The 21,212-nt window shown below is 42.3% G+C and overlaps 2 non-coding genes and 1 pseudogene across 2 annotated transcripts; 2 read left to right on the top strand and 1 right to left on the bottom strand.

Annotated features, from left to right (window-relative positions):
* Window positions 1–5,010: 5,010 nt before the first annotated feature.
* LOC144708108 (small nucleolar RNA R71) lies at window positions 5,011–5,116 on the top strand. The gene has a single exon (XR_013582654.1). It is a non-coding gene; the product is annotated as a small nucleolar RNA R71 (small nucleolar RNA).
* A 7,935-nt stretch (window positions 5,117–13,051) lies between these two features.
* LOC144708102 (small nucleolar RNA R71) lies at window positions 13,052–13,160 on the top strand. Its single transcript, XR_013582650.1, has one exon. It is a non-coding gene; the product is annotated as a small nucleolar RNA R71 (small nucleolar RNA).
* A 2,804-nt stretch (window positions 13,161–15,964) lies between these two features.
* Window positions 15,965–18,636, bottom strand: LOC144707995 (L-type lectin-domain containing receptor kinase IX.1 pseudogene; annotated as a pseudogene).
* Window positions 18,637–21,212: the final 2,576 nt, after the last annotated feature.

Raw genomic sequence — 21,212 nt, 5'->3', positions numbered from 1 at the left:
AAAACGAAAAAAATTTCATGGATAATGCATGTAAATGTACTCCCCTCCCCCCCTCAATAAAAGGCATGTTCCTACATGACAAATCATAATTGAGGGGAAGGAGAAAGGACTACCAAACCATGGAAGGAAGGGCGGCGATCAGCATGCGTGTTGTCCAGTGACGTGTTAGGTGGGCGTGGATCGGAGTGGCTGCACACGAGAACAGAAACAAAAACGCAGAAACAAAAACAAAACAAGGAAAATAACCGAGCATAGAGAATAGGAAATGTAGTAAAAACAAAAACTAATCGGATCATGAGCTATCATGCGATGGCTTTTCTAACCTAATATTCATGGGGCTGTGAAGATCTTCTTCTTCTAAGTAGGGTTTGAGCCGTTGCCCGTTCACAGTGAATCGTCTTTGAGACGTAGGATCTAAAATTGTGACGGCTCCATTCTCAAAAACCTGCTGAACAAGGAAGGGACCATCCCATCGCGTTTTCAATTTACCTGGAAAGAGTTTTAGTCTACAGTTGTACAGCCATACTTTTTGATTCTCCACAAAGATTCTTCTCCTCAAGCTCTTGTCATGAAACATCTTCATCTTGGCTTTATAAATCTTCGAATTCTCATAAGCCTCATTTCTTAACTCTTCCAACTCATTCAATTGAAGAAGTCTATGCTTGCCGGCTCTATCCAAATCTAGGTTGAGTTTTCTAATAGCCCAAAGGGCCTTGTGTTCTAACTCAAGTGGTAGGTGACAAGCTTTGCCAAAGATAAGGCGGAAGGGAGACATGCCGAGAGGGGTTTTGTAAGCTGTCCTATAAGCCCATAATGCCTCGTCGAGCTTCCTAGACCAATCTTTCCCATCTGAATGCACTATTTTCCTCAAAATTTTCTTAACTTCCCGATTGCATAATTCCACTTGGCCATTCGCTTGGGGGTGATAAGGGGTAGTGACTCGATGATGAACACCAAATTTCTTGAGGAGGTTCCTAAAGTTGTAATTTGTAAAGTGTGATCCTCCGTCACTAATGATCGCTCGTGGGCATCCATATCTATAAAAAATATGTTTCTCAATAAAGTTAGTCACTACCTTGCTGTCATTGGTTTTTGAGGGGATGGCCTCCACCCATTTGGAGACATAATCGATAGCCATCAATATATATTCATACCCATTTGAACTAGGAAAAGGTCCCATAAAATCTATTCCCCATAAATCAAATATTTCTACTTCTAGAATGGGTTGTAGAGGCATTCTATCTTTCCTACTTATGTTGATGGATGCTTGGCATGATAAACATGTGTTATAAAACTTTTGAGCGTCTTGAAATAACGTAGGCCAAAAAAAATCAGTTTCAACAATTTTATGTGCGGTTACCTTAGCGGAGTAATGTCCTCCTCCAGGTTTGGAATGGCAGAATTCCAAGATGCTCCTTTGCTTGCTCTCGGGGACGCACCGCCTCAAAATTTGATCTTGGCCTTGATGGAATAGCTCCGGGTCTTCCCAAAAGTAAAATCTTGCATCTTTAAGCAGCTTCTTCCTCTCGTGAGACGTCCAACCTGTTGGAATTTGTCCTGAAACCAAGAAATTGACAATATGCGTATACCAAGGAAGCGATGCTCCTTGTGCGGTTAGGACATGTTCATCCGGAAATGCATCGTTTATTAACGCAGGTTGGGTGTTTAAAATTCGAGAGAGGTGATCTGCTACTACGTTTTCACATCCTCGCTTGTCCTTAATCTCTAAATCAAATTCTTGTAATAGTAACACCCATCTAATCAACCTAGGTTTTGCCTCCTTCTTTGCTAATAAATATCTAATAGCTGCATGATCAGAAAAAACAGTAATTTTACTTCCTAACAAATAAGACCTAAATTTTTCTAATGCAAAAATAATAGCCAGTAGTTCCTTTTCGGTCGTAGAATAATTCAGCTGTGCATCCACTAATGTTCTACTGGCGTAGTAGATGACCATGGGTTTCTTGTCAATTCGCTGACCTAACACTGCACCTACTGCAAAATCAGAAGCATCACACATTAGTTCAAAAGGAAGGGTCCAATCGGGCCCTTGCAAGATAGGTGCATTTACTAAAGCTTCTTTTAATTTATCAAATGCATTCTTAGCCTCTAGTGTTAGTTCAAAATCATTATTTTTAGACGATAAAAGGTTTGTAAGCGGTTTAGAAATTTTAGCAAAATCAAGGATAAAACGTCTATAGAAACCCGCGTGGCCGAGGAAATCCCTAAGGGTTTTTAGGTTGGTTGGAGGTGGAAGGCCCTAGATGACCTCGATCTTGGCCTTGTCCACTTCCAAGCCACGGCTGCTTACCATGTGGCCCAGCACTACTCCCTCCTGCACCATGAAATGAGATTTTTCCCAACTTAGTACGAGGTTCGACTCAATGCACCTCTTCAATACTTTGGTGAGGCTAAGGAGGCAGTTTTCAAATGTGGATCAAAATACAGAAAAATCATCCATAAATATTTCTAAGCACTCCCCCACTAGATCGGAGAAGAGTGCATTCATGCATCGTTGGAATGTGGCGGGCGCATTACATAGCCCGAGAGGCATACGCCTAAAGGCATATGTCCCTACAGGACTCGTGAAGGTCGTCTTCTCTTGGTCCTCAGGATGGATATTCACTTGGTTATATCCTGAATAACCATCAAGAAAACAGAAATAATGCTGCCCCGATAATTTTTCTAGTACTTGATCCATGAAGGGTAATGGGTAATGATCCTTCTTGGTAGCCTTGTTCAATTTCCGATAGTCAATGCACACCCTCCACCCAGTGGTTAGCCTCTTCTACACTTCTTCTCCTTTATCATTCAGCTCAACAGTCACTCCTGACTTCTTAGGAACCATATGTACCGGGCTTACCCATCTACTATCAGAAATCGCATAGATGACGCCGGCATTAAGCCACTTGAGAATTTCCTTTTCGAGGACTTCTCTCATGTGAGGATTCAACCTCCTCTGATGTTCTCTACAGGGTCTAGCTTCATCTTCTAGAAATATTCTGTGCTCACAAATTGAAGATGGAATTCCTTTGATGTCATCAAAAGTCCACCCTATGGCCAATTTATGCTCTTTAAGCACTTTGAGTAAGCTTTCTTCTTGTGTTGGAGTGAGGGATGAAGATATAATCACAGGTAAACTTTCTGTACAGTCTAAATAGGCATACTTGAGGGTAGAGGGAAGTGGTTTAAGTTCTGGGTGAGCTTTTACTTCTGCAGAGTCTAAGAGTTCATCATCTAGCTCTCTACTTTCTATGTTGGATAGGTACTCCTTCACTCTTCCCTCTTCTCCTTCATTTTCTGTGCAGAAGCTGAGCTCTTCATTGCTCCCTAAGGGGCACTTCATCATTCTAGAGATGTCCAGTTGAACTCTTTCCTTCCCTATCTTAAACTCGACAGTCCCCTTTTCCCAGTCCATGATAGTCCTAGCCTTCACTAAAAACGGTCTTCCTAGAATGATAGGAGCCAAGCTAAAGTTTCCTGAAATTTTTACATCAGTTACTATGAAATCTACAGGAATTTCACAATTTTCTACAGTGATAGTGACATCAGTCAATCGTCCCTCAGGTTGCCTGACCGTTCCGTCGGCTAAGAGTAAGTCCATATGGATCTCTTCAAGCTCCCCCAAGCCGTATTCCTCATACAATGCCGTCGGAATGATGCTGATGCTTGCTCCTGTGTCTAACAAGACTTTTGAAAAAGTCTTTCCTCCTATGTCACAAGTGATAAAAGGGGCACCAGGATCCCTCTTTTTTATAGGTATGTCATTTAAAATGCTAGAGGCATTTTCGGAAAGTTTAACAACTTCCCTATTCTTTCTATTTGTGCAAGAGTCCTTAAGATATTTCTTAAGTGATGGTGCACACCTAAGCATGTCTTCCACAGTGACTGTCATTGTGGCCTTCCTAAATTTCTCTAAAAACCTGCTTTCATAATCAAAGACAGGTTTCTTTCTCGTTAGGACAGAGGGGTAAGGTATGTGTTGCCCACTTGTGGAAGGTAAGGGTTCATCGCCGTCGGGAAGATCCTCTCCTTCGTGCTCCCTTGACTCCTCTTTCTTCCTAGCGTTCTCTACATAATACCTATAGGGATCCTGAAGTTCTTTTCCATGCCTCAATCTCGAGGCTGCCAGAACTTCAGGATCCAATTCATCCATTTCTTCATGGCTAGAATGCTGAATATGATGCAAATTGCATGGATTGATGACGGGTTTCGTAGGAAAACGTTGAGAAGTGCAAGTGTTTTCTGCAAGGATACCTTGGGACTCAGAGGGTGGCCTGAAACTCTCAAGCAGCTTCCTCATTTGCTCTTGTGACTCCAGCATTTGTTTAGTCTGGAACTCCATCATCACCTGCATTCGCATCTCCATCTCCGCCCGCAACTTTTGGTTTTGCTTTTCGATCATATCTGAAATGACGGGGGTTAATGTAGAGAAATCAGGTTGAGTTTGAGATGAAACCTGATACTGTTGTGGAGGCCTGTGCTGGAATTGTTGTCTCTACTGGAACGGGGGTTGAGCTGCCGGCTTGTTTCCTTGGTGGAAGGCCTCTCCGTTTTGGAAATTTGGCCGCTTTTGACCTGCCCACGGTTGTTGCGGCTGATTAAAGGCCTTCACCTCTTCTTCCATGGCTTGGCAGGCTCCATCTTCATGTTCCCTGCTAAAACAGAGAGAGCAGATCTTAGCTTTAATGATGGGGGAGTTACCTAGGAAGACATTCTTCAAGGTAGAGGTGAGCTCCTCCAATTTCTGGTTGGTCTCCCTTAGGCCCGCTTGTAGCTCTCCCTCCTTGGCGTTGACCTGCAGAACTCCTGCTCTCTTGGGCTGCACATTCCTCCCATTCTGATTGGCTCCAATCTCCTGCAAATCAGTTTCTGCAACTCTCTCCAAAATATCAAAAACTTCGTCCTCATATGCGGTATAGAACGTTCCACCGGTAGCGAGATTTACTTTGTTTTTCATAAAATCAGAGAGAGACTCATAAAATATTTGGGCTAATTGACATTGTTTAATGCCATGGTGAGGACATTTCCTCAACAAATCATTGAATCTCTCCCATGACTCACTAAAAGCTTCTCCATCATGAGGATGGAAATTGTGAATTTCCCTTCTATAGAAATTTGTTTTGGAGAGAGGGTAGAATTTTTGCAGAAATTTTCCTTGCATCTCATCCCATGAGTTAAAGGTGATTCCTAAATTACGATACCAAGAAAATGCTTTGTCTTTCAAAGCTAGAGGAAAATATTTCATTTTTAAAATTTCTGTAGAAATTCATGGAACGTTTTGAGACGAACACCTAATATGGAAGTCATCAAGAAATTCTAAGGGATTTTGAGCAGGCAGTCCATTAAATTCAGGTAAGGAATGAATTAATGCATTGTCATATCGAAAGGAGATACCGTCACCGATGTTAAGATTTACATCAGTTTGACGTAGGCTTCCCGACGGTGTCGACCTGTCAAGCATGGTCCTTCTCCTCTCATGATGCTGATGAATCTCTTCAGCCATATTCTCCTGCTGAATTTCAGGTTCTATAACTGTAGAATCTGGAGAGGTGTCTCTAATGTCCTTCTCTGCAGATTTTTCACCAGCTCCTGAGCGTGTTACTACCATAAATCTTCAGCAAACGGTTAGAATAACAATAGGCTGAGGATTGTTAAGTCCTGCAGCTCTAGGAGAATCAACAAAAATGATTGTAGATTTGCAAAAATGACTGTAGATTCAGAAGATAAAAATTCCTACTGTTATACCGTGCTCCCCGGCAGCGGCGCTAGTTGATAAGCTCAATTTTAAGGGGTTTTTACTGGTTATTTATCAGATTAGTCGTGTGAGGTTAGAGCTTACACAACAATTTTTATAAACCTCACATCGTAGGGCGAATGAGGGTCGGTCCACAGGGAGCGGCAGAAAACAGCAGAATACTTTTTATCTCTCCAAGTTTCAGTTCAAATCCCAAATTAAGTCATTCAGTTAAGTCTCTTAATCTTGCAAAATGTTATCAGTTTGTCTTTTAGAAAAACTTCTGCAAAGGTTATTCAATGGAGAATAAATATTTTCTGTCCGAATTTATAATCAAATCTGTCAACAGAGTATTCCTCTGTTGACTGACCTTCTGCCTTTTGGGCAAAAGGTCGAGCACCTGGTGTGCAGGTTTACCTGCACCCAGGGTGCTCGCTGGTGCGTGGTCCTTGAGCCACGCACAGCGCAGGCAAGCACCACGGAGCGCTAGGCTGCTAGCGTAGGGCTACCCCGCGACAGCTTAGTGCGATAGTGCGTGCTGCGCCGCAGCTGCACGCCGCTACGCGCGATCGTGCTGGCCGCGACCTGGCTGCGTGCAGCGGCTTTGGTCGCGGCTGGCTGCTGCAGCTTGGTCGTGTGCGGGTGCACTTGTGCTGGGCGAACTACCGCTGAGCCGCGTTGTAGAACTGGCTGTGAGCAGTGGCTCTCCTTGCGACCAGGCTACACGCAGCGGCGCTGGTAGCAGCCGCTGAACAGGTTGGAAGAAAAAGGAATGGATGAATCAGACAGATCTATAGGATTCCGAGAAAACGAAATTCTGATTAAAGGAACAAGCAATGTTTAAATGAAAATCAAACTAACAACAGACGTTGGAAATCAATGGAGCCACAGTTTGTGCGCTCCATCCCAGTTCTAGTTGTCTTAGAAAGGAGAAGAGAAAGAACACTGAAACCAGAGCAATTACGCCTTAGTGTGTCACTCCCTTGCGGCGTAGAGACGATCCTCTTGACCTGGCTATTCCTCAGCTTGGTTCTCTTCTCCAGCTCCAATGCTCAGCAGCTCTTGGAGGGTGCAGAAATCCTTCCTCTCCCAGCCCTAGCTTCCTTGAGAGAAATTCTGAACACCTAAACTCCTCTCTCAAGAGAGTATTTCTAGGTTTTCTCTTAAGTCATGCCCAGGGGCATTTTCGTAATTTTTGCCACTTCGAATTTTTGCCCACTCCTCTTGATCCTCCTCTCTTCCTTGATCTTCTTAACCTGTTTCTGAATGTTCACTAGCCATAAAATGTTAAATATATTCCACTTGATTCAAAGAATCAAGTGGGGTTAGTGATTTCATAAAACAATACATATGCATGAACTTAGAATGAATTCACAAGATAATTGTAATGAATTTAAACTTAAGAACTTGATTATTTGATGACATATTTTAGAGTCATCAAGAGTCATCAAACACCCCCCAACTTAGATCATTACTAGTCCCTTAGTAATAAAATGCAAGTGAGAATAAATGATGATCTTTAGTTGACTCTTAGTTCTGATAACTTTGACTCATGTTCTCATCAAGGAATGTCATTGTCAATTGAGCTTGGCCAATCTAGGGAGATTCCTGAGGATCTATTTCAGCCTTCAACCGCAACCAAGTGCACTCGTGATGTATGGATTACATATAGTAAATACATATCATATGGGATAAGGTTGAGTCAACACCCCAAGCGCACTACTGAACGAGGCGTAGAGAGCGGTGTTAATGCTGGCTCAATACTAATGGCTATACTAGCATCGGCTCAAGCACATGGGAGACAGCTTTTGACCTTTTTTTTAATTACATTTGCTGCTTGTTGGTCATATTTGATGACAGTCAACTTTGATTTCTATGATGCAAGCTTATGCTTGTTTTGCGCAATGCAGCTTTTACTTTGTATTTTGATGGCGCTTATCCACTACCCATGTGCCGTCCTTAGTAGACCGGCAGCTTATTCCCCTGAAGAGGTTTTGTATCCCTCTTGGTTCAGGGAGCTTCACTCACGTCAATAATAATAATACCATTCAGCCAACACTAGCCCTACTCTCCACTAAAGCTAAAAATTTCATGCATGTATGTGCTAACTCAACCCGAGGTGGATGGCAAGATGAGAGAAATCTGATGATAAGATTTATGAACTGTGGATAGTAAGAATCATTTGTGCATCTAGCTAGGCTTATTTCACCTAGGATTCCCTAACTGGCCAGTCGTTCAACTCTAACAACCTTGAAAGGAGCCCTAGTATCGCGCTTATCATTGCTTGAGTGTCTCCTAAGATCATCAAATATCCATGGTTTGGTTGAAGAAAAAAAATAAATAAATAAATATATATATATATATATATGATAGATGATGGAGCAGTTATGCATGCAACTCTATCCCCCCCCCCTCCATAAAAATGGCATGTTCCTACATGACAGGAAGTAAAGTGGAGTAAGGAGAAATAGAGACCAAACCAAGGAATGGAGAGCTTTGATTTGGCGATTTGAGTTGTCCATCTTGTGGTGTAGGCAAGCGTGGAGAAGTAAGGCTGCACATGACGACGCAACCAAAACGAAGAAAACAAAAGCAGAGCAAAAACACGATATAGAAAATAAGAAGACAAACAAGCAAAATAAGAGAGACAAACTCAGATCATGCTACAATCAATCGGTGGTTTTTCTAGAGGAATGTTCATAGGGCCTTGTAGATCGTCCTCTTCTAAATAAGGTTTGAGCCTTTGTCCATTAACAGTGAATTGTTTTTGAGACTTAGGATCTAAAATTGTGACTGCTCCAATCTCAAAAACTTTTTGTATGATGAAGGGGCCATCCCATATGGTTTTCAATTTTCCTGGGAATAGTTTCAACCTAGAGTTGTAAAGCCAAACTTTCTGGTGTTCCACAAAGGTTCTTCTCCTCAGGCTTTTATCATGAAACGTTTTCATCTTGGCTTTATAAATCCTCGAATTCTCATAAGCCTCATTTCGGAGTTCTTCCACTTCATTCAATTGAAGAAGTCTTTGTTTGCCGGCTTGATCTAAATCCAAATTGAGTTTTCTAATGGCCCAAAGGGCCTTGTGTTCTAACTCCAGAGGTAGGTGACATGCCTTCCCAAAGATAAGTCGAAATGGGGACATTCCTAGAGGGGTTTTGTAAGCTGTCCTATAGGGCCATAATGTCTCGTCTAGTTTCCTAGACCAATCCTTACCGTCAGGACGCACTATCTTCCGCAAGATTTTCTTGACTTCCCTATTGCACAGTTCGACTTGACCATTGGCCTGAGGATGATACGGAGTCGTGACTCAGTGATGGACACCAAACTTCTTAAGGAGGGTTCTAAAGTTGTAATTTGTGAAATGAGAACCTCCATCACTAATAATGGCTCGAGGGCATCCATATCTATAGAAAATATTTTTCTCTATGAAATTGATCACTACTTTACTATCATTGGTCTTTGTGGGAATGGCTTCTACCCATTTGGACACATAGTCGACTGCCATCAGGATATATTCGTATCCATGAGAGTTAGGAAACGGACCCATAAAATCAATTCCCCACAAATCAAAGATTTCTACTTCTAGGATGGGTTGTAAAGGCATACGATCTTTCTTGTGCATATTAATGGAGGCTTGGCAAGCTAGACAGTTATTATAAAATTTCTGGGCATCTTGAAATAGAGTCGGCCAAAAGAAACCAGATTCAACAATTTTATGAGCTGTTACCTTAGCCGAATAGTGTCCTCCTCCTGGTTTTGCATGGAAGAATTCTAAGATGCTTCGTTGTTCGCTCTCGGGTACGCACCGCCTCAAGATTTGATCTTGCCCTTGGTGAAATAACTCCGGGTCTTCCCAAAACATAAAACCTTGCGTCCTTCAGCAGCTTCTTCCTCTCGTGAGATGTCCAACCTATAGGAATTTTTCCTGAAACAAGATAATTGACAATATGTGCAAACCAAGGAACCGACGTTCCTTGTGCCGTTAGAACATGTTCGTCAGGAAATGCATCATTTACCAATTCGGGTTGGGTGCCTACTATCCTAGAGAGGTGGTCTGCAACTACGTTCTCACACCCTCTCTTATCCTTTATCTCTAAATCAAACTCTTGTAGTAAGAGCACCCATCGAATGAGTCTAGGTTTAGCCTCCTTCTTTGCTAACAAATATCTACTAGCTGCATGATCAGAAAAAACAGTAACTTTACTACCTAGTAGATAAGACCTAAATTTTTCTAATGCAAAAATAATCGCCAGCAGTTCCTTCTCTGTGGTCGTATAATTCAGTTGCGCACCAACTAGGGTCCTGCTGGCATAGTAGATGACCACGGGTTTCTTATCAACTCTTTGACCTAACACTGCTCCTACAGCAAAATCAGAAGCATCAGTCATTAGTTCAAAAGGAAGGGTCCAATCGGGCCCTTGCAAAATAGGTGCATTCACCAAAGCTTCTTTCAATGTATAAAATGCCTTTTTAACTTTGAGTGTTAGTTCAAAATCATTATTCTTAGACGATAAAAGATTTGTGAGAGGTTTAGAAATTTTAGCAAAGTCTAAAATAAAACGTCTATAGAAACCCGCATGGCCGAGGAAACCCCTAAGGATTTTTAGGTTGGTTGGAGGTGGAAGGTCCTGGATGATTTCGATCTTGGCCTTGTCCACTTCCAATCCACGGTTGCTTACCATGTGCCCGAGCACCACTCCCTCCTGCACCATGAAATGAGATTTTTCCCAACTTAGTATGAGGTTGGATTCAATGCATCTCTTTAATACTTTGGTGAGGCTTAGGAGGCAGTTGTCATAGGTAGATCCAAATACAGAAAAATCATCCATAAAGATTTCTAAGCACTCTCCTACTAGATCGGAGAATAGTGCATTCATTCATCGCTGAAATGTGGCGGGTGCATTACACAACCCGAAAGGCATACGCCTAAAGGCATATGTCCCTACAAGACTTGTGAAGGTCATCTTTTCTTGATCTTCAGGATGAATGTTCACTTGGTTGTATCCTGAATATCCATCAAGAAAACAGAAATATTGTTACCGCGACAATTTTTCTAGTATTTGGTCCATGAAGGGCAATGGGTAATGATCCTTCTTGGTGGCCTTGTTTAATTTTCTATAATCTATGCACACCCTCCATCCTGTGGTTAACCTCTTCTGCACTTCTTCGCCTTTCTCATTCATCTCTACAGTCACTCCTGACTTCTTAGTGACCATATGCACCGGGCTCACCCATCTACTATCGGAGATCGCGTATATGATTCTGGCGTTTAACCATTTCAAGATTTCCTTCTCAAGTACTTCTCTCATATAGGGATTGAGTCTCCTTTGGTGCTCTCTACATGGTCTAGACTCCCCTTCCAAGAAAATCCTGTGTTCGCAAATCGAAGATGGAATACCCTTAATATCATCAAAAGTCCAACCTATGGCTCTCTTATGCTTTCTAAGTACCTTGAGCAGTTCATCTTCTTGTTGTCGGGTAAGTGATGAAGAGATGATCACAGGTAAGGTTTTCTTTTCATCCAGGTATGCATATTTGAGGGATGAAGGTAGAGGTTTTAACTCTAGGCCGACCTCGACTGAAGGAGAGTCTATGATCTCCTCATCTAGCTCTCTACTTTCTATATGCGATAAGTATTCCTTAACTACTTCTTCCTCTTCATCATTTTCTGCACACAACTTTAACTCTTGATTACTCCCTAAGGGGCACTTCATCATCTTTGAGCTATCAATCTGCACTCTCTCTTTTCCTATCTTAAATTCTACAGTCCCCTTCTCCCAGTCCATAATGGTCCTTGCCGTTACTAAAAGTGGTCTACCTAAAATGATAGGAGCTAAGCTAATGTTCCCTGAAATTTTTACATCAGTCACTATGAAATCTACAGGAATTTCACAATTCTCCACAGTGATCATGACGTCCGTTAATCTTCCTTCAGGTTGCCTAACAGTTCCGTCAGCTAAGAGTAGGTCCATATGGATTTATTCTAGTTCCCCGAAGCCATACTCCTCGTATAAAGCCGTCGGAATAATGCTAATGCTTGCTCCTGTATCTAATAAAACTTTGGAAAAAGTTTTGCCTCCTATTTCACAAGTAATAAAAGGGGCACCGGGGTCTCTCATTTTGATAGGTAGAGCATTCAAAATGCTAGAAGCATTTTCTGAGAGTTTCACTACTTCCCTAGGTCTTCTAGTGGTGCAAGAGTCCACTGTAACAGTCATAGTGGCCTTTTTATAATTTTCTAATAACCTATTTTCATAATCATGTACAGGTTTTTTTCTATTAAGAGCAGAGGGGTAAGGTACGTCTTGCCCACTCGTAGAAGGTAGAGGTTCCTTCGCATAGGAAAGATCCTCTTCTTCTACCCCCCTTTGCTCATCTCTTTTTCTTGAATTCTCAGCAGAATTCTGATAAGGATCCTGAAGTTCTTTTCCACTTCTCAATTTTGAGATTGCTAGAACTTCAGGATCTTCTTCCTTCATCTTATCATGAATGGAATGCTGTACATGATGTAGGTTGCATGGATTTATCATAGGTTTTGTAGGAAATCTACTAGATGTGCAGGGGGATTCTGTTAGTGTACCTTGAGGATCAGAGGGTCCAGGCTTGAAGCTCTCCAGCAGCTTCCTCATTTGCTTCGTTTGAAACTCCATCATTGCTTGCATCCGCATTTCCATTTCTGCTCTTAATTTCTGATTCTGTTTTTCGATCATGTCGGAAATAACCGGGGTTAGTGTAGAAAAATCAGGTTGAGTTTGAGAGGGAACCTGGTACTGTTGTTGAGGTCTAGATTGGAACTGTGGTTTTTGTTGGAAATGAGATTGAAAGGGAGCCTTGTTTCCATGGTGGGAGCTATCTCCACCTTGGAACCCAACCCTCTTTTGGCCAGCCCATGGTTGTGGTTGTTGATTAAAGGCTTTCACCTCCTCCTCCATGGACTGGCAAGCTCCATCTTCATGTTCTCTGCTGAAACAGAGAGAGCAGATTTTGGCTTTAATAAGAGGAGAGTTGCTTAGAAAAACATTCTTCAAGGTGGAGGTGAGCTCCTCCAATTTCTGGTTGGTCTCCCTTAGGCCTGCTTGCAACTCCACCTCCTTGGCATTGACCTGCAGAACTCCTGCTCTCTTGGGTTACAAGTTTATCCCATTTTGGCTTGCCCCAATCTCTTGTAGATCAGTTTCTGCAACTCTCTCCAGGATATCAAAAACTTCATCTTCATATGCAGTATAAAATGTTCCCCCGGAGGCTAAGTTAACCTTATTTTTAATGAAATCTGAATAAGATTCATAAAAAATCTGGGCTAATTGACAGGGTTCAATTCCATGATGAGGGCATTTCCTCAGCAGGTCATTGAACCTCTCCCATGATTCACTAAAGGCCTCACCTTCATGGGGATGGAAATTATGGATTTCTCTTCGATAGAAATTCGTTTTGGAGAGATGGTAAAATTTCTGCAGAAATTTTCCCTGCATCTCTTCCCAAAAGTTAAAAGTAATTCCTAAGTTGCGATACCAGGAAAATGCTTTATCTTTTAACGTCAAAGGAAAATATTTCATTTTAAGCATTTCTGTAGATAATCCTGGAACGTTTTGGGAGGAGCATCTAATATGGAAGTCATCTAGGAATTCTAAAGGGTTTTGTGCAGGCAAACCATTGAATTCAGGTAAGGAGTGTATTAATGCATTGTCATACCCGAACATGATACCCTCACCTATATTCAGATTTACATCAGTTTGTCGTTGGCTTCCGGAGGGTGTCGATCTGTCCAACATGGTTCTCCTCCTCTCCTGCCGGTGGCGTCCTTCTTCTGCCATAGTTTCCTGCTGATTTTCTGGTTCTATGACTGTAGATTTTGGAGTGGCGTCTCGCGCAACGTTCACTGCAGATTTCTCACCAGCCTTTGAACGTGTCACTACCATAGAACTTCAGCAGAAAGTTAGAAAGACAATAAGCTGAAGATTTTCAAGTCCTGCAGCTTTGGGAGAATGAATAGACAATAACTGAAAAGACAGAAAAGAAATTACTACTGTAATACCGTGCTCCCCGGCAACGGCGCTAGTTGATTAACTCAATTTTAGGGGTATTTTTACTGGTTATTTATCAGTCTAATCGTGTGAGGATTGAGCTTATGCAACACAATTTATAACCTCACTACTTTAGGGCAAGTAAGGGTCGAACCTCAGAGAGCAAGGAAAACAGTGGTAGTTCTTTTCACTTCAATCTGTATATTTAAATCTATATTTTCAAATATCAAACTCTCTTAGAAAATTCTTCAGTAAAAGCTACAGATATTTCTTTAAAGTATTGGTTCACTCAACTCTTCAGTTAGATTATCTTTAGTTAGGTTCCACATAGTTATCTTGGTTAAAACTCAACTGAGCAGAACCGTCAGCAAATAATTTCTTTGCTGACGGTTTGCTTATGCTCTATGAAGCAATAGAGCAAACACCCTGCGCGCGGACCGCTGCTTGCGCACAGGGGTGCCACTCAATCGCCCTGGCAGCCTGGGCGGCCGATGGCCCTAGCTGCTAGCGGCGTGGGCTGCTAGGAGCGTGGGATGTTGGCTGCCTTGGCTGCCAACAGCATGCGCTGCTGGCGGCTCACGCTGCTGGCAGCTTTGGTTGCCGACGGCTTGGGTCGCTAGCAGCTTCCGCTTCTGGCGACCTTGGCTGCCTGCAGCTTGGGCTGCTGGCAGCGCAAGCTGCTGGCTACCTAGACTGCTGGCGACCGAGGCTGTTGCCCTGGTCGCTGGCTGTCTTGGCTGCTAACAGCCTAGGCTGCCCACCCCCTAGGTAGCTGCAACTGGGTTGCTGGCAACCTAGGCGGTTGCCTTGGTTGCTGGCTGCCTGGAAGCTGCCACCAGAGGTGTTTTCACCTGGACAATGGAGAACAACAGGGTTTCTTGGGAGAACAAAAGGGAGATGGATTTGAACAAACAGAAACTCGAAATTAAATAAAAAACGAAACAATCTCTACTGGAAATATTTGAAGATCACTAGTGTGAATCTTCCAACCCAACATAGCTTGTCTGAAATGGAGAGAATTACACCGCTGAAACTGGAGAGATCGCTCTGACCTAGTGTCATGTCCTTGCGGCGAGGCGGAGGTCTTCAATCCCCAGCTAATTTTCAGCTCGTTCCTCCTCTCCAACTCCAAAGCTCATCAGCTCCTGGAGGGTCTGCAGAAATCCTTCCTCTCCAAGCCCTAGCTTCCTTGAGAGAAATTCTGGACAACTTACAATGAGCCCTTAAGAGGCTATTTATAGGTTTCTCTTAAACATGCTTAGTGGAGAAATTAGGGCTCTTCTCCTTCTTGATTTTTGCCAACTCCTCTTGATCAATTTCCTCTTTCTTTGGATGCTTAATCCATATTTGTACTCATGAATCAAATATGTGAGATCTAATCCACTTGATTCAAAGAATCAAGTGGGGTTAGTAACTTGGCAAAATAATGCATATGAATGACAACCAATATGGATTAAATGGATAAGATTGATGCTTTTATGCTCAAGAAACTCTTAACATTTGATGACGTATTGAGAGTCATCAGCCGTATATCTTTATTGTGTTGTAAGTTTATGACTTATTACTTGCCGCAAATTATACAAACCTACTGCATGGCACAAAGACATACTCCTTGTGAAATCATGTGGAGATAAAGGATATCCGCGAAGCCTTGTATGTACTAGGGATTTAGAAATATCCCGGTTGTTCTACGAATATCTTTGACTTGTCTCAAAAAATTTATATTGAATAAATCCTTAAATAGGTTGGTATGGAACATTGTAAACCGTATTAGAAATTCACCCCATTAATAAATGAGAGAAGTTGAGTCTCAGTCAATGTTCAAAGAACTCTTTGGTTGGCAAACAAATGCAAAAGCTTCCTTATGCAACTGCTGTGGGGTGTCTTGTGTATGCGAGAGTTTGTATATGCCTAGATATTTCCCATATTGTCAGTCTACTCAGATGATATTCACGTAATCCCGATACACATCGTTGGAGAGCGACCAACATAGGCATGTGAATGTTTTAAATAATAAAAAAGCATATGCTCACATTCAATAAATCATCTAACATATCTAAATATATCAAGATGAAGTACAATAAAGAGATGAAGTGCAATATTTCTTTAATATTTATATATTCATTAACATGTGGAAGATTGTTAGAAAATTCCATTATCTGTCGAAAAGTACACACATATATTTATATTTGCTAATTATGGAGCTATTCATTACAGGTCCCAATTAAGGGCATTCACTTAATTATAATTACAGGATTAAGACATTTCTAATTATAAGAACAGTTGTTATATGTCTAGTGGCTAAGTCCATCTGAATTATAATGATGGAGTTAATTAAGAATGGCTAAAGAAGATTAAGTGCGTCATCTCCCTATAAAAAAGTGGCCAGGTCCTTGGTTCATAAGTACTGTTGACCTTTTTCCTGAGCAGTCGATTAGTCACAGAGACTCCGATTACCTTTTACATTCATTTACATTGATTTGGAAGTCTCATATTCTTCATCCTTGAGCCTTCTATCTATCTAACTGAATATATATCTTCTGCCTCTCTTGCTTAATCTTTACCAGACGACTGATTCCCTTCTGCCTCTCTTGATGTATGACGAGACAAGAATCAATCTCCGCGCTTAACGAGCTTCGAAAGATCGAACTTTACAGAATATTCAGTGGAGAAACCGGTACAGACTCAGGACGCCGACGGTAAGTGGGTGGGAAGGTTAGGGATAGGCACATTGAAATGAAGAACGCCCATAACCTGAGACATTGATGGCCTATCCTGGTATCTCGGGTGCGCGCACCAAAGGCCCACCACCAATAGCCGCTCCGCCTCCCCATTGTCCAATTCCCCACACAGCTTTGGATCTGCTGCTTGCAGAATTGAGCCTTTCTCATAGAGATCCCAAACCCACTCGACCAAGTTTAACTCGCCATCCATCTGAAAAGGCAGGATGGGTCTCCTCCCGCAAGTGATCTCCAAGGCCAACACTCCAAAACTGTAGACGTCCAATCTCGTGTTCCCCGTTCCCGTTAATGCTGTTTCCGGCGCTAAGTATCCCATCGTGCCGGCCACTGCTGTCGTCTTCAAGCTACTGCCGTGGTCGACAAGTCTTGCAAGCCCGAAATCCCCGAGCTTGGCGTTGAAGTTAGCGTCAAGCATCACGTTGCTTGGCTTCACGTCCCTGTGAACCACACACTGTTCCAACTGCTCGTGGAGATATAGTAGCGCCGCGGCGACGCCCTTAGCGATATTGTACCTCGTCGGCCACGACAGAGGGTTACCGTCACTGTAGAGGTGGGCGTCAAGGCTTCGATTTGTCATAAACTCGTACACAAGAAGAAGCTCCCCGCGTCCAAGACACCAGCCTACGAGCTTGACCAAGTTTCGGTGGCGTAATCGGCTGATGATCTTCACCTCTGCAGAAAATTCCTTTCGCCCCTGCTGTGAATCTCTCGCCACTCTCTTGATAGCGACCGCCATCGCCGGACTTCTCAAGAACCCCTTGTACACAAATCCAAACCCTCCTCTTCCGAGTTTATCTTCCGGCGCAAAGTTATTCGTCGCCCTCTCAAGTTCCGAGTACGAGAAACTCTTGGGCCCCTTCTCTTCGTCAAGTTCTTTCTCATCGATACCGCCATCGTTTCTCCCTCCGTATTTCGCCCACAGAGCTCTCCTCCTCACTATAAACCACGCTAAAACGGCACCTGCAATCGCCAAGGCCACCGCCCCAGCTAATCCTCCAACTATCACCGCGACACTACTCTTTCTCGCCGAGGTAGAGGACCTCAAAAGCGTAGGATCTGGGGCATTACGCACTGTAGGGAGAGTATTGGAAACGTTCGTGGAGTTTTGGGCATCTGCCGCAAGCTCAAAGCTCGAACTGAAGCTCCAGGAGTGTATAACGTGGCGTTCGAAGTACCGTCCGGTGGTGCCCGCGAAGCCGATTGTGACCTGTTCCGGGAGTGCCTCACGCAAATCAAAGCTATAAGAGAGTACCTTGCTGCTGCCTGTCTCCTGGACGAAGCTGGCGCTCAGTGTCTTATCGGCCGGGTTGTAGGTGACCTCTGCCTCGGCGGTGAAGTTACTTCTAGGGCCAAATGGGTTCCAAGGCAACGCCCTCTTGGACACCGCAGACCCGACGTCGATTCCTACGTGGGGCACGCTGGAATCGATATCATGTTGGAAGGTGTCGAACTCGACAGCTACGGCGGATGCATTCTCGTACTCGTCGAAGATGGTGAATCCGCTGCCCCTGGAGTGTTTTGACACAACGTAGCCGACGGGAGAGAGAAAGAAGACAAAGCCGTCGGCGTACCCCGGGGCGTTGGGGTCTCGAAAGACGGAGAAAGAGAAGCGCGTAGAGAAGGAGGCGACGTTGCCGGTCTTGTTGTCCCAGAGATGGACCGGAGCAGAGTAGGTGGCCCGGCCGTAGGTATAATTTCTATTCGGGTTGAGTTCGAGAGAGTCCCCCAGCACGGAGCCATCTCGGTCGAACGAGATGGAGTCTGGCAGGGGTCTGAAGCTGGAGAAGTTGAAAGATGTTTGCTCCGTTTTTCCCACCGCACCGAGAAAGAAGGATGCGACCAACGTGGCGACGATAGTTGCTCCGACCTTCATGGATCGAGAAAGGAGTTCGCCTGGTTGTTTGCTCGAAACGAGAAAGTGCGAACCCGATTCTCGCCCGTGAAGAAGAAAGGACCGATGGCTTGACAAAGGTTTTACTAAACGAGCCACCCAACGTGGTTGCTGACGGCAGAGCAGCTTCAATTCTAAACGCGTTCTGATTTAAATAAATACACTGTTTTTTAACGATGAGAAAATGATGTAGAAGATGAATCTAAATTGAGTAATGAGTTCGTTGTACAACGTCTACGTTCTTGCTACAATTGTGGGGTCGTCCTGCTCCCATTATTACTGGCCGATGACGGGAGAACGATGAGTTGTCAACGTTCCCACTATCCTCTGATTACGAAGTCACCATTATTTTAAGCTCAACTGGATGCAGATGGTGGTGACTCGACAATGAGACCATGGCTTATTGTCTTGGTGTCCTGGGTAGATACGGGAGAATACTAATTATCCAATATTCGTCGGACAATTTTAATGATGGGTAAAGGTCAACGGGGTAGGTCAGGTAGTGTTCACTGTTTACAAACAACCGACGTGGCCGATCTGACAGCAAAGACAGTGACAGTCCTTTTAGGGGAAAAAAATAAATATTTTTTTAAAAAGTAAATAATTGTACTAATATCCCAATAAACGAGGATATTAGTATATTAATAAAGAATACTAATACAGTAATAATAATATAATAAAGAAGGCTATTAGAACTGGAAGAATTGTTTTTTATTTAGATTCTAAAGTAGGAGTAATTAGGTGCACATAGATGAGTAAGAATACTATTATTAGTGGGTGATATACTTAGTGGGGTCCTATTTTTCTTAATAATATCTTACAACTAAGATAGGATATATTATAGTCGGGGATATTGAGATTTAGGCAGGTAGCTAATTGAGAGCTAATTTATTTAGATAATAAAGGAATAATGAATAAAAATGGGAAATTTAATATTAGTGATAATTAGAAATATATCACTCCATCCAACATGGTAAGTCATTGAAATTCCAAGATACCAAAATAGGAAACAAGATTGAACTCTGATAATACCCTAATTTCGGTCTTTATTTCATGTTATTAGCATGATTTATGCATTTAAAAGGCTTAAAATTGGGTTGTTATCATATATTTACACGAAAATAATGCTTCCAAGTAATTTCTGACTTTTCCCTAATTTTTTGTTAATTATATGAATTTGTAAGGATTTATTGAAGCGCAAAATAATTATTTTTGGATGAAAATGGCACATTAAAAAATTTATTTCGACATTTATCAACATGGGAATTAATCAGGGAATTTTATAGAATTTTATATGAATTTTTAGGAATTTTCTGGGATTTATTTCAAGAAGAAATGCATTTATTCTATTAAAAAAGGGCATATTTATAGGAGAAAAAAATGTATTTATGCAATTTCTAGACTTTTCGGGGCCTTTTTGCAACGTTTCGTTGCAAAAAGACCCTGAAAACAGATCTCGGTCGCCACGGCAGGCGTAAAGATCCAATTTAAAATCATTCAGGGTTTATTTGCAATTGCATTATTAATTTTAGAGAAAATCGGAGGAGAGAGAGTGCCGAAAGGGCATATACACGAATATTTTTGGGCGGCGTTCATTTACAATTGCTTGTTTTATTAAGGGCTTTCTTGAAAAAAAACGCAAAGAGCCTCCCGCCTTGTCGACGTGGCGCAACTTTCGGCGTTGGATAAAAATCCAACGGCGATCGCACATATGTATGTGGCAGGAGGTAAGTTCACTGCCCGTGCGGCGCATACAATGCGTGTGCACGGGCGGTGACGTGGCGACACACAAGTAGGCAAAGGAACATACGCGATGAGAGAGTGCCCGTCAAAGGAGTTGAAACGCCGCAGCCAATAGGAAGTCGACACGTCATTGCGTGTATTAATAAATAAATCAATTTTAAATCCAATGGACTAAATTGGTTTAAAGTTGATTTATTAATAACTTTTGATCCTGATGTCCGATTGAGATGATTTTTTTATGGATTTGCTCGTCTTGATCCCCTCTTCCTATCTGTATGGTTGGATCATTCAGATCCAGACTACATTGATAGATAAAAATTAATTCCTAAACGGGGGTACAATGGCGATTTTCACCATGTGACCTAGGTATAAAAGCTGACTTTTGAGAGGAGGGGCTCATGCTGGAGGGTGCTTCATCACAGCTGCAAGACAGAGAGGAGTCCCAGCCTGGATCAACAGTTTTGGTATTTTTTTCTTTCATTGTATTCAAACTTTTGTGCATTTTGAATGAAATAGGTTAAGTTGTTTGTTTCTTCATCTCCATTCTAGTCTGAACTTCTAAATCGCTTGGCTTGAGCGACATGTACAAGCCCTGATTAGGATTGAGAGGAGAAATTGAGAAATTTTACCTGGGCATTCAATTGCATTACAAAAAAAATTATAAAAAAATTTAGTTTTAATTCTTAGAATTCTCAATTTCCCCATTTTAGTTTTGAATTATCAATCTGCAAAAATCAACCCAACTCATTTTAAGAACCCTCTTTCAACCTCTCTAAATGACTTCTTGGATCCTTTAATTAGGATCAAAGAAGGAAATTTAGAGCCCTTAATTCTTCTAGTCTTCTCATCTCTTCTATCCCCCTCTCTAAATTCTCACTTAATTAGGGTGACTTGATCCTCATTGAAGATCAAATTCACTCTAATTAGGATCTAAAACACAAAAAAAAAAATCAAATTGAAATTCCTACTTTCCTCCCTTGGACGACACTCATACTTATCACTACACATATTAAGTAGAGTTTTATAAATTTTATTGCATAAGCCAAAAATTCACATCGACAAAGGCTAAAAAACTCGCG

The sequence above is a fragment of the Wolffia australiana genome, chromosome 9, assembly GCF_029677425.1.
Source record: "Wolffia australiana isolate 7733 chromosome 9, ASM2967742v1".
NCBI classification, from domain to species: Eukaryota; Viridiplantae; Streptophyta; class Magnoliopsida; order Alismatales; family Araceae; genus Wolffia; species Wolffia australiana.
This window is presented reverse-complemented; position numbering and strand designations above follow the sequence as displayed.